Source organism: Choristoneura fumiferana, chromosome Z, assembly GCF_025370935.1.
Source record: "Choristoneura fumiferana chromosome Z, NRCan_CFum_1, whole genome shotgun sequence".
Taxonomy (NCBI): Eukaryota; Metazoa; Arthropoda; class Insecta; order Lepidoptera; family Tortricidae; genus Choristoneura; species Choristoneura fumiferana.
The window spans coordinates 2,634,088-2,646,541 of NC_133472.1; the positions used below are offsets into that span (position 1 = coordinate 2,634,088).

Here is a 12,454-nt window from a genome sequence, read left to right on the forward strand (position 1 = left end):
TTTTTTTTTAATTTTTCGATTAGCCACTGAGTCGAAGATAATTGAGTTACGTCAATGACACTTTTTTTTTCACGTTTCGGCATGGCTAACTAGATGCACGTCGTGAACTCGTGACCAAGGAGTTTATATACATTACTGGAGGTTGAACGCCGAACATCCGTTTGAAACAAGAAATTTGATCTTTATTTAACGTCACGAACATATTCCATCTCTTTCTTTAGTTAGGTTAAGAAAGAGATGGAAGTCATTCGTGAAATGTGAAAGAATAAGTAATAAAGGTCCAACTTCTTCGTTCGGCGTTCAACCTCCAATTATGCCCTGGTCGTGACCAAACTCGTTTTTATTTATAGTCGGCCGTGGCAAGTGGCCAGGTCGAAAAGGTACCGTTGGGGGTTGGATATAAGTATATTCAATTAATTATTTTTCAATTTTTTTGTCGTATTTTACTTTCCTCACAGTCGAAATGAAAAGTAGAGTGTCTAACTCGGGTGAAGTTACCCATTTCCCTCGTAACATGGCCTCTCACTTCGTTCGAGCGCCAGAAATATCTCGGTTAAATGGGTCACTCCACCTGGGTACTACTATATTTAACGTCATAAAAACATATATTTTTTAAATTTGCCGCCGTTTGTCGTGGACAGCTTTCGCAGGCCAGTCTAGTATAAGCAGCGCTAACCTGAACACGCGCCCAAAGACGTGCGCCTACCCAGTGCACCCGCGCCATCTATCGTAGGCCGCAAGGACGATCCTCAAGTTAAATTGTTCTAACATTGTTCTTTTTTTCAGACTTTCACGGAACCCTTGATATTCCGTGTTCTAGTTATAATAAGCTGGCGTTGTGGCTTGCGATACTGCTGCCGTGCGAATGTTTTGTCCCTCTCGCTCACCTTGCTTGGGTGTACTTCCATCCGTTACTCTTTTGACAGTAAGTCTATAGTCTATTCCCATCACGAAATTGGAAGCTCCTTTTATATATTTTAGCAGCGCAAGCGAATTCAAATTTTACCGTATGTGGTTGTAGTTATGCAATTAAAGTTATATAGAGGATGTTTTTTAAACAACTCTGGCTATAATCTGCAACCACTTCCGTCTACAGGATGATTCGCTAACGCTATCCTGGTATTACAGATGGACCCGCATCGCAAGCCACAGCGCCAGTCTTTGCTTATTATAGCTATGTAAGTACATTTTTTTTTATTTTACTTAAAGGTGGGATGCTAGCGTATTGATTCTAATTTCTTTTTGGTGGTTTCCACTCGAAAAAAACTAAAACTTTAGGTACTACTTATCTTTTCGCTGGCGCTTCCTGGATGAACTTTTGTTTAAAATTATCAGAAGGCTTAGTGACAAGGTATTCAAATGAATCTTTAACCTGGACTGTATGCCGCCATGTTCGAATGCTACAAATTGAATCCTCATTTTTCATTAATAAAAAATCACATTATTTTGACGAAAAAATGACATGACATTGACACTAGCTAATGACAGTCTACGTCTTTGCCACAGATAAAAAATAATGCTGGTGCTCAACAGTACTGATCAAACCTATGAAACAAGCATTGGTCTGGCAGAACTAGTATAAACTATGACGTCATCGTCCAAAAGTCAACAATTTATTTGAAAAAATATTGCAATTAGTTTCTTATAATTGAATTTCAATACAAAAAAAAAATTAACAAGCAGTAGTATTTTTTTAGACAATCCCAATGAGGGCTATCGTTTTTTGTCTCACTAGATGGCGCACTGTTGCGTGAGGTTTTTAAGTATGGTTTTGAAAGTCTGTTATTTATTACGGGCGTGAAAACAAAGTTTAGATTAAAATTATATTTAATACACCTTAAAACCGTACCATAAAAATATCGAGCACAGTGTTGCATAGTCCCCGTTTTGTTCGGAAAAAAGGGAGGACAAAGGTTTCCGAAAGACAAAACTGTCTCAAAATACATACATTCATTGCCCCGGAACGGATATTTGCCATAATTAATTTCAGATATTGCAAAATATTCACAAAATTATTCTAATTATAAATAAACCCGCGTAGCTCACCCAAAAACTATGAGATTTTGACATTTCGGAGACCTCACGCTACACTAGCGCCTCTAGCGGCGAATTCATACGCGATAGCCCTCATTAGTGGACATTTTTATTAACACCGCTGAACTACCATTACTAGGTTTCATAAAATATGGAATTTTCTGCAATAACCTCGAACAAACTGTTGGATCGAGTTCAATTATTAATCGGTGTGTTTAATAGCCTCCGTACGCGAACAGGGAACTAATTAATAGTGGATAATTAGCCGGTCGTTGCCTTGTCAGAAAAAAAAACTAGGTTATGTAAATCTGGTGACAATACAATAATCTGGTAGTGACATCCTGGTAGTCTGACCAAGATCGTCTCCGCAGAACAGAACTCCTCAGCGGTTAATGGCAGCGACTTGAAATTTACGGAAGAAATGGTACAATATATACGGTACGGTAATGTATATTCGGTAGGTCTGAGAATAAGACGTAAACTTACGGAGTCGCGGGCAGCAGCTAGTACCTAAATAAATAAATATCATGGGACAATTCACACCAAAAAATCTAATCCCAAACTGAACTTGTATTGCATATTTTAGTAGTTATTCTATAAACTAACTTTACGTTGTAACATCCACTATCTATACACACCACGCCTAAAAAACTGCGCTTTTTGTATGCCCCAAGATCCCTTCCCGCTTCGCCAATTAAATAAATTTAATTAGAAAAGGAACGAATACCTATTAACTTTTTAAAACACCATCTAACGACACAATTTCGCTGTTTAGCATCAAGAGGACGTAGCTAGAAAAAAGTAGACCAAGAGAGTGTCGGACACGCCCAAGATAGGGTCCCGTAGCCATCACGAAAAAAATAAGTAATATTTTTCTGAGGATTTCTTATCGTGTACGGAAGCTTCCAAGTTAAGGTATATTTTATACCTTAGGCTGCTATTTACTCTTAAACTAGTAATAATTCTCAAGCAATCTTAGCCGTTATCATTTCCTTGTAAATATGATATACCCTACTATCATCCATCCCTACTATCAGCTTAGATTTTAGACGAGGGGGGGACGCTCGATTTTAATGAAAATTTGCACTTTAAAGTTGAATATTTCGCAAACAGATCCCTGAATCGAAAAATCGTCTTCACAACACCTAATAGTTTTAAAAGAACTATCCAACGATACCTCACACTATAGCGTTACTGATATGTACGAGTATATTCATGTCAAAATTACAGCTTTCTAGTACTAACGGTCTCTGAGTTTAGCCGCGGACAAACAGTCAGACTGACAGATAGACAGACAGGCATGGCGAAACTATAAGGGTTCATAGTTAAGTAACTACGGAACCCTAAAAAAGTTGAATCTGGAGTTGGGAACAAGTCAGGCTCAGTTAAGATGTGGTTTATATTGGAGAGGTGATAGTTGGGTGTGTATGAATGATGTGTGTGTGTTCTTGCAGTGGAGGAGCGTATGAACACATTTGTTGCTTGCACAAACACATAGCTATCTTAAAGGTCCCGGGTGAGCAAATTGTCCACTGATATGGAGCTCCCTCCGCAAAGTAACGCTGGTTCAAATCCGGCTCGAAGGACCATAATTATTTTGAAGATATGTCATTAGAGTCATGTGGGGTAACCGTACGCAGTAAGTGTACGTTTACCCCACATGACTATAACTATATTCAAATCCAAGAGTACTGTTCACAATTATAATGAACACGTGCCGACATTGCAAAACAGAACAAGGAACAGCGGAAACTCTTATTTCAAAAGTGATAGAGACTATTTGGAATCATTCAGATATTATTTTCTGAGGATGGTAGCCCGAAAATTTTTAATCCTATTTTCACTACCACTAATTTCACTAGCCTTAAAATGAGAAAGCCGAATTTTTAATTTTCCTAACTATAAATTAGCCCTAATTTTAGAATTCCGAATTTACGTTATATTTAATTTCACTAGCCCTAAAATCAAAAAACCGAATTTTTAATTTTCCTAACTATTCGTTAGCCCTAATTTTAGTATTCCGAATTTATGTTGTACCTAATTTCACTAGCCCTAACATCAAAAAGCTAAAACATTTATTTTCGTCAAATGTATTGATTGGAACACCTTACTTTAGCAACATATTAAATGGCATCCATCCAACCTACTTTCCTAGTGTGAGTTATCTTGGCTGCTATAAAAAAACCTAACATCGAAGGCTAAGGCGGGAGCTACGCTCCGCTTCGCTCCCGCCGTAGCCTTCTGAACCTAACCTATCTAAGTCGCTTCTTCTCCAAACCGTCTTGCTCGCTCGCTTCGCTCGCTCACACGAATTTTATTTCTTTTTTGGACCAGTAAACATTAGGGTTCATAACTTTAACTCTATTAATCTTTAGGAATAATCATTATAAGTTTAAAAAATATTAGAGCATTAAATATTTAGTACAAGTAAACATTAGGGTTCATAACTTTAGGTCTATTAATCATTAGGAATAATCATTATTAGTTTTAGTAATATTAGAGCATTTAATGTTTAGTACAAGTAACCATTAGGATGTAAAACTTTAGGTCTAGTAATCAATTCGGACATACAAGTTTAGCTGTCACGATATTAGGGCTAATATATCAACTAATAATAAATTATACTAACGTTGGTATGCCTAGTGAAATTAGCTTTTGTGATATTCGGTCTAGTGAGGGTGAACCATTTTAATGTTTGGTGTCAACTACCGCAAACAATAAACTTATGCTGTCATTTTACTTAACCCCTTTTGGAGCTGGTGGGGGTGATTCCGCGGCTCAGGCCCCGGCTCCAACCTTGTTTACAAGTCAAGCGAATCCGAGCGGAATCTATGCAAATGGTTCACATACTAATGCTCCTGGGCGCCGCAAAGTTCCTTTGGCGCGACTTTGCGATTAAATAAACGCTGATGTCTGACAATCTAACACTGTCACCGTAACTCTTTTCCACGCACGACAAAAATGTGGAGCCAGCTTCCTGGGACTGCATTTCTGGAGCGGTACAATTTAGGGATCTTTAAAAAACGAGCCTATCAGTCTCTCGAAGGACCGGCAACGCACATGTGATACCCCTCGTCTTGCGGGTGATCATGGGCTGCGGAGATTGCATCCTATCAGGTGACCCACATGCTCATTTACCTTCTCCTATATAAAAATGCGTGGTTTAAAAAACAATACTTATATAATATTTCTTAACACACGATATACGTACCTACCTACCTACAAATACGTAATTGCAAAAACACAAACCCCTGTTTCACTATCCATTGATTAAATTTATTTGCCGGATTAATGTGATGCCGTCTTTGTTTGTTTTGTTCGAATAGTTCATCACATTTATCCGTCAAATAAAATTAATCAATGGGTGGTGAGACAGCCCCTAAAACTAACTTATTCTAAACCTAAAAACCTACATTTACAAAATAAATATCTTCTAGATCGCTGCTATTAGGCAGGGAACCCATAAGCCATTTTGAATATTATATACCCTATGCCCCTTTTGGCATACTAAGATAAAATTCTCACTTGCTGAGCCCATCTGGCAGCTCGCCCTCTCTCCGTCTGAGGCTAATAGCAACACTGCGTTCAAAAAAAAACGTGATTCAGTTTCCTTGACTGTAACTACCAACTCTTACATCATCAACATCAGCCTATGTTCGTCCTCTGCTGGACATAGGCCTCTCTCATGGCACGCCACTGAGCACGATCCTCGGCCACTCTCATCCAGCTCTTGCCAGCCGCCCTGCGAAGATCATCGCGCCACCGAGTCTGAGGACGTCCTACGCTACGTTTGCCGATCCGTGGTCTCCACTCAAGAACTCGTCTACCCCAACGGTTATCGGTTCTTCGGGTTATATGGCCGGCCCATTGCCACTTCAGCGTGCTAATGCGGTGGGCTATGTCGATAACTTTGGTTCTCTGTCGGATCACTTCGTTACGAATTCTATCTTTCAGAGAAACTCCGAGCATAGCCTTTTCCATAGCCCTTTCCAATTCCTGTCCAACTCGTACATATGCTCGAAAAGCATAACTTTTCTTTGGGTAGTCAGGTAAAAAATATTTGCGAGCAACACCACTTTTCTCAGTCTTAAAGCCGCGCCAACAGAACCGCTCCCTAACCCAGTGCCATTGGAATAAAAAAGTACAACAGTCGTTATCTCTTGAGCTCTAATATCGACCGATTAGCATCCACAATTGGGCCGACCTTACGAGGCGACCCAATTTACAGTGTTATGTCTTGTTGTAAGGTCTTTGTCTCTTCCGGTACGTGTTGCTTACGCTAGATGGCGCTGTAGCCGATTTCTACAAAATTTGTTGCCGGGACACTTGGGGCACGGATAAAAATTGTATTGGTAGGTATTTTTTACGCTAAGTACGGATTAGGGTGACATTTGGTACGAGTATATAGTATAGTATGTACCTAGATAGCTCGAGAATAAAACCATGGGCGAATCCAGCTTTAAGAGCGTTTATACCTGCTTAGCTGGGAACCTTGCATTTTTGTTAGTTTTTCTCGATTACTCCATAAAAATTGAATGTAAATTAAAAATTTGGTCTGATAGTACTTTTCTTAATATGTAAGTTAATGTGTCTACTCCAATAATTATTAGTGATAGACTTTTATATTCTTTAAAAACGAACAAATGATTATTAGCGGTTGTTACCATGGCAACCAGCTACACTAAAAAGTTGTCCCAAAACAACCCAAAGAGCTTAGAAAAACTTTTGAGTCAAAATGAAAAAGAAAAACAGTCAACAATTAACTCTTCCTCGGATAGTCAGTATTAATAAAGGTGTTTCCATACAAATTGCTGTAACCGAAAACCTATAGGGTATTTCCGGTTGTCCTAGAAACTTGAAATTTGATACCTATGAAGGTAGTTCTTATATTTTTTTTTTCTTTCTATGTAGTAAGCATCAAAAATGGCCATACATGGCGCACATTTTGCTTCGGAGAGGGCCCTCTGCTAACACTGGATATTCACAAATCACACTAATATTATAAAAGCGAAAGTATGTAAGTCTGTTTATTTGTTTGTTACTCCTTCACGTTGAAACCACTGAACCGATTGCGATAAGATTCGGTATACAGATAGTTTGAGTCCTGGGGAAGGACATAGGATAGTTTTAATCCCGGAAAATTGTATAGTCTCCCGCGATAAATGAATTTAACGCGGATGGAGTCCCGGTCAACAGCTAGTATACATACTATACTAATATTATAAATGCGAAAGTGTGTGTGTTTGTAAGTTTGTCCGTCTTTCACATCGGAACGGAGCGACGGATCGACGTGATTTTTGGCAGACATAGTTTATGGGCCAGAGAAAGACATAGGCTACTTTTATCCCGGAAAAATGCACAGTTCCCGAGGGAACAGCGCGCGATTACCGAATTCCACGCGGGGCAAGCCGCGGGTAAAAGCTAGTTTTAAGCCGAAAGACCGACCCACACTTGGTTGATTTTCTTTTGGCTTGAGCATACCAAATGCCAGTTTTATTTCCAAGTCAGTTTTGTTTCCAAATGAAACAAAATTATGCGTTTCGAGTTCTGTGCTAACGTGGTTATTTTGCACTGCTTTTAGTCCGCGATGAAATGAACTAATGTGAATTTTATTCGGGTTTTAAAAAGAGGATTCTGGTGAGCTTTTGTCTGGTGGATATATTTACAATATTATTACAAGCTTTTCTTTAGCTCGCCGTGTAGGTATGTTTATTTATTTATTAATTTGTTTGTTTAGCGTCCAAAATTCGACCCACTTCCAGTGGTCCGATTGACTTGAAATTTGGCATACTTATGTCTGGTGACAATACTCTGGTAGTGACATCCTGGTAGTCTGACCAAGATCGTCTCCGCAGAACAGAACTCCTCAGCGGTTAATGGCAACGACTTGAAATTTGGTACGGAAATGTAGTTTGGATGACAATGTAAGTACAGTCAACAAAAAGTACAGTCAGCAAAAAATCTTGTTTTACAAATTTAATTTTCACTTTTCATGCTCGTAAATTTCGTGTTTATGCTGTATCTAGGCGACATAAAATGACTTTTTATGCTCTAGTGCATAAAATAAAATCTTCGTCTAATGCCAACTCAAGACCAAGGTAATCAGGTGTCAACAGCCACAAACAAAAAAGTTTCTGTATATTTTTTAAATATTTTTTAATTTATATAAAACTAAAAATCGATCAAATCAATCATGATAAATCAGTAAAATTAAAATAATGGAATTATTATAATAATGCATAAAAAAATAAAAGGAACATAGAAAGTGAATCATTGTTTCCACTGTTGCTATTTCATTTCCTCGCCATCGAAGTGAAAAGCAGTGTAAAACTCCAGCATTAAACCCATTTTCCCCTCGACGTGGCTATATGAACGCCTCGGGTAAAATGGCTCGTTTTATGCTCTTGTTGTACAATCTACTATTTTAACAAAAACTTATTTTACCTATTGTTCGCGGTAAGTATAATAAAATACTGGTTCGCGATGCGCACTATAATATCCTGTATTTTTTGGGGAAGAAATAAACTGACCTTGTAAAATATTTCCGAATACCAGGCTTACCGGACTTCATCCTACTAATATTATAAACACAGGGACACACACAGGTGGTAGGACCTTGTGCAAGGTCCGCCCGGATTGCTACCACCATCTTGCTCGCTAATCCTGCCGTGAAGCAGCAGTGCTTGCACTGTTGTGTTTCGGCGTGGAGAGTAAGACAGCCGGTGAAATTACTGGCACTTGAGGTATTCCATCTTAGGCCTCTAGGTTGGCAACGCATCTGCAATAACCCTGGTATTACAGATGTTTATGGGCGGTGGTGATCTCTTACCATCAGGAGACCCACTTGCTCGTTTGCCATCCATTTGAATAAAAAAAAACACAGGGATATTTGGAAATAATTCTTACTTCAAAGCGAGTCTATTGTGTTAAATAATTGTGATATAAATCATTAAATAACGTTGTAAATCTATAAAAAAGGGATACAGTGTATTTATTAAACGTTACCGCTTCGGAGCCACTTTTAGCAATTTTAGGTTTTAAGTTTGACAAAAACGGTACAATAGTGACAGGTTGCTAGCCTGTCGCCTACGGTATACCTTAACCTATATCCTCAGTCGCCTCTTACGACATCCACGGAAGAAATGGAGAGCTTATAAGTGCTTGTTATAGCCGAAATTGAATAAAGACATTTTGACTTTGACTTTGATATGTACCTCTTGCTTGCCGGATTATTTTCAACAGAGAATTTTCCAAATTTAGAAAGACACCCACCCAAGGTCCGTCTTCACATGTCCTAAACTTAATGTCTTAAACACCCAACGCGTTATGCTTTTTAATTATTATGTCAGCTAAATGTTATGCCAAATCTATTATGCGAATCCATATTATGACAATTAATTTTAACCGGGGATTTTCCGGACCTGCGTAATTTTTTAACCGACTTCAAAAAAGGAGGAGGTTATCAATTCGGTTGTATTTTTTTTTTTTTTTTAATGTTTGTTACCTCAGAACTCCGTCATTTATGAACCGATTTGAAAAATTTTTTTTGAGTTCGTCTAGGAATGCTTTCAATTAGGTCCCATAAGCAGCAAATTAGGATCTGATGATCGGATCTTAAGGAAATCGAGGGAACTCTTCAAATATTGTAGGGATACCTATGGTAATTTGGATATATTTAGCAGTAACTCGTGCATTTGCTCTTGCAAATCATAATTTGGTGAAGTGGAACTGATGATGAAGACCAGATTTGACCAACGGAACTACTACTATCAATAACAAGTATTGCACGGGTTAAATTTAAATTATCATGATTAATATACTTACCTAGATAAGCAACTAAGAAGAAGCTTTAAGTTAATGATTCTTTCGAACTGATCTGATGCTGAAGCCAGAAGGTAGGCAACGGAACTCTGTTATAAAACAACGTAACTAAGTCGTGTTTGAGCTTAATGGAATCGTTGTGAGATGTTCTTTGGCTACAAATCACTAAAAAGTGATAAATAAAGAAAAATTTTAACAAAAAAGTAAAACCGACTCCAAAAAAATAAAAAAATAACAAAAAAATGGAACCGACTACAAAACCCTTGAAAATATTTTTCTAGGTAAGTAGGTACCTACTAGCTCGAAGTCGGTGACTCAGCACGACCCAGCAGGAGGGATTGAAACCCATAGTATGTAGGTGAGGTAGACGACTATTGTGAATTGTCCCACTCCTGCTGACTCGTGCTGAGGCACCGACTTCGAGCTAGTAGGTACCTACTTACCTAGAAAAATATTTTTAAGGGTTTTGTAGTCGGTTCCATTTTTTTGTTATTTTTTTATTTTTTTGGAGTCGGTTTTACTTTTTTGTTAATTGTCATTATAAGTGCTTTGTCTTTAACTTAATTTTTGGTGTATCCCTTGAGAATTCAGTCAAACTCCCTTTTCTATCCAAGCGAATCCACGGGCAAAGTCTATAACAACACGTGCGGCGGTAGTTCGCCAACAAATGTGTTTTCTTTCTCGAAAACTTGGCAAATGGTGCAACAGTGAATAAAAACGTAGCGGGCCGCTCATTTGATATTCTATTGCCACTGCAACACGATACCGCCGCGTTCTAGCTAATGTTCACGACGGGGTGCTACTTAGAAAAAAACGGGGTTGCCAGTGACACGTGCGAGTCGGACGCGCGCACGAAGTGTTCCCTACTGTTTGAACGTAGAACGCACGTGTTACTAAAACCACGGTTGCTTGGGAAATGACAATTTTAATATGTTTGACAGCCCTTTTATAGGCTGCCGGAAAAATCTTAACAGCGCGATTCAGCTTTTCATTAATACGAGATAGCGACATCTTTCGATACAAAACTAAACTAAAAATCACTATCTATCAGGCATTATCTATACCACATTAGACATTTGCAAAAAAACGGCAAATAAGTCACGTTTGCTGCATGGGAGTCTCCTTAAATATACACAAATGCCCAAAATTACATATATTCGAACTTGAGGTCCCGAATTAACGATCATGACCGTATATTGAAAGCTATAAGCTACAAAATTCAGATCTATCAAGAAGACATTAATATCTAAGGCGTATTATAAAGTTAATGATTACATCATGGACAGGGATATTTGGAAATAATTCCGATCCGCATTAGCGATCCCTTCAAATAGCGAACCTACTGTGTTAAAAATACATTTAATAATATTGTAAATCTGTTTAAAAAAATATACCACGTTGAGTTTCTTGCCGGATTCTTCTCAACAGAGGTTTTTCCGAACCGGTGGTAGATTTTTTGACATTCATGTGCTAGTTTATCCTAAATTGAATAAAGATATTTTGACCTTGACTTTGATTTTGACTAGACCTCTATCCCACATTAACTTCTAAACTTTACCCAACTTTCAACCCCTACTTTAGGTGTCATCAAGACCTAAGCAAAAACCTTAAGAACTCTTCAAATTTACATCTATATAGATCGGTGCTCGAGTGCCTAAAATCAGCACCTATCATGCAAATCTGAGAGACGTTAGGCATTAAAGAAATAGGTAACAAAACCGTCCAAGTGCGAGTCGCACTCGCGCACGAAGGGTTCCGTACATTAGACTTTAGCAAAAAAAACGGCAAAAAAACATATTTGTTGTATGGGTGCCCCCCTTAAATATTTATTTTATTTTAATTATATCTTTAAAGTGATTGTACCATCAGCCAAACACATGTAGACCACATGGTCTGCCACCCTAAAGTTGATAATCGTTTGCATGTCACAAAACAATAATGCCAATAGACGTGTCTGTCAACTCGAAAGTTCGACTTTAGCCACACGGCGGCCACGCCGTACAAAATACGCGTGCGGGGCGGAGCGTGGCCATTCTGTACGTTAGTACTATTATATATTATGTGCTTTAGCGACATATTCATTTGATAGGAACTTGTTTAAAAATTGGTAGACCATTTATTTGGCTGATGGTACAACTAAAGATTCCATGAATATTTCAAGCGTCTACCTGATAACGTTATTAATATCAAGCAAAAAACGGCAAAACAATCACGTTTGTTGTATGGGAGCCCCCCTTAAATGTTTATTTTATTCTGATTTAGTATTTGTTGTTATAGCGGCCACAGTAATACGAGCACATAATCTGTAAAAAAATAATTGTGTAATTATTTATTACGACTCAAGAGATAGAGCCCTGTGGCAGACGGAAGGACAGACAGATAGACTGCGGAGTCTCAGGAATAGGATTCCGTTGGCACCCTTTGGGTACGGAACCCTAAAAATAAAATTACTTTGCGGAGGTTCATATCAATGAACTATCATAAACAATTACTTTGATCAGCGTTCTGTACAGTCGAGTACATAAACTTGTGAGCAAAAAGATTAAAAATATCTGAACACGCTTCTACGCCGTTAACAATAGAGTCGTGTTAAGATATT

The 12,454-nt window shown here is 38.2% G+C and overlaps 1 protein-coding gene across 9 annotated transcripts in view; it reads left to right on the plus strand.

Moving 5' to 3' along the window:
- shakB (Innexin family member shaking B) overlaps positions 1-12,454 on the plus strand; it is a gene marked incomplete at its 3' end in the record, with an annotated part of 238,533 nt that overhangs the window by 198,099 nt on the left and 27,980 nt on the right. The window contains 1 exon segment of one of the 9 annotated variants that reach the window (XM_074099132.1): positions 1,099-1,178. 9 annotated transcript variants of the gene reach the window in all.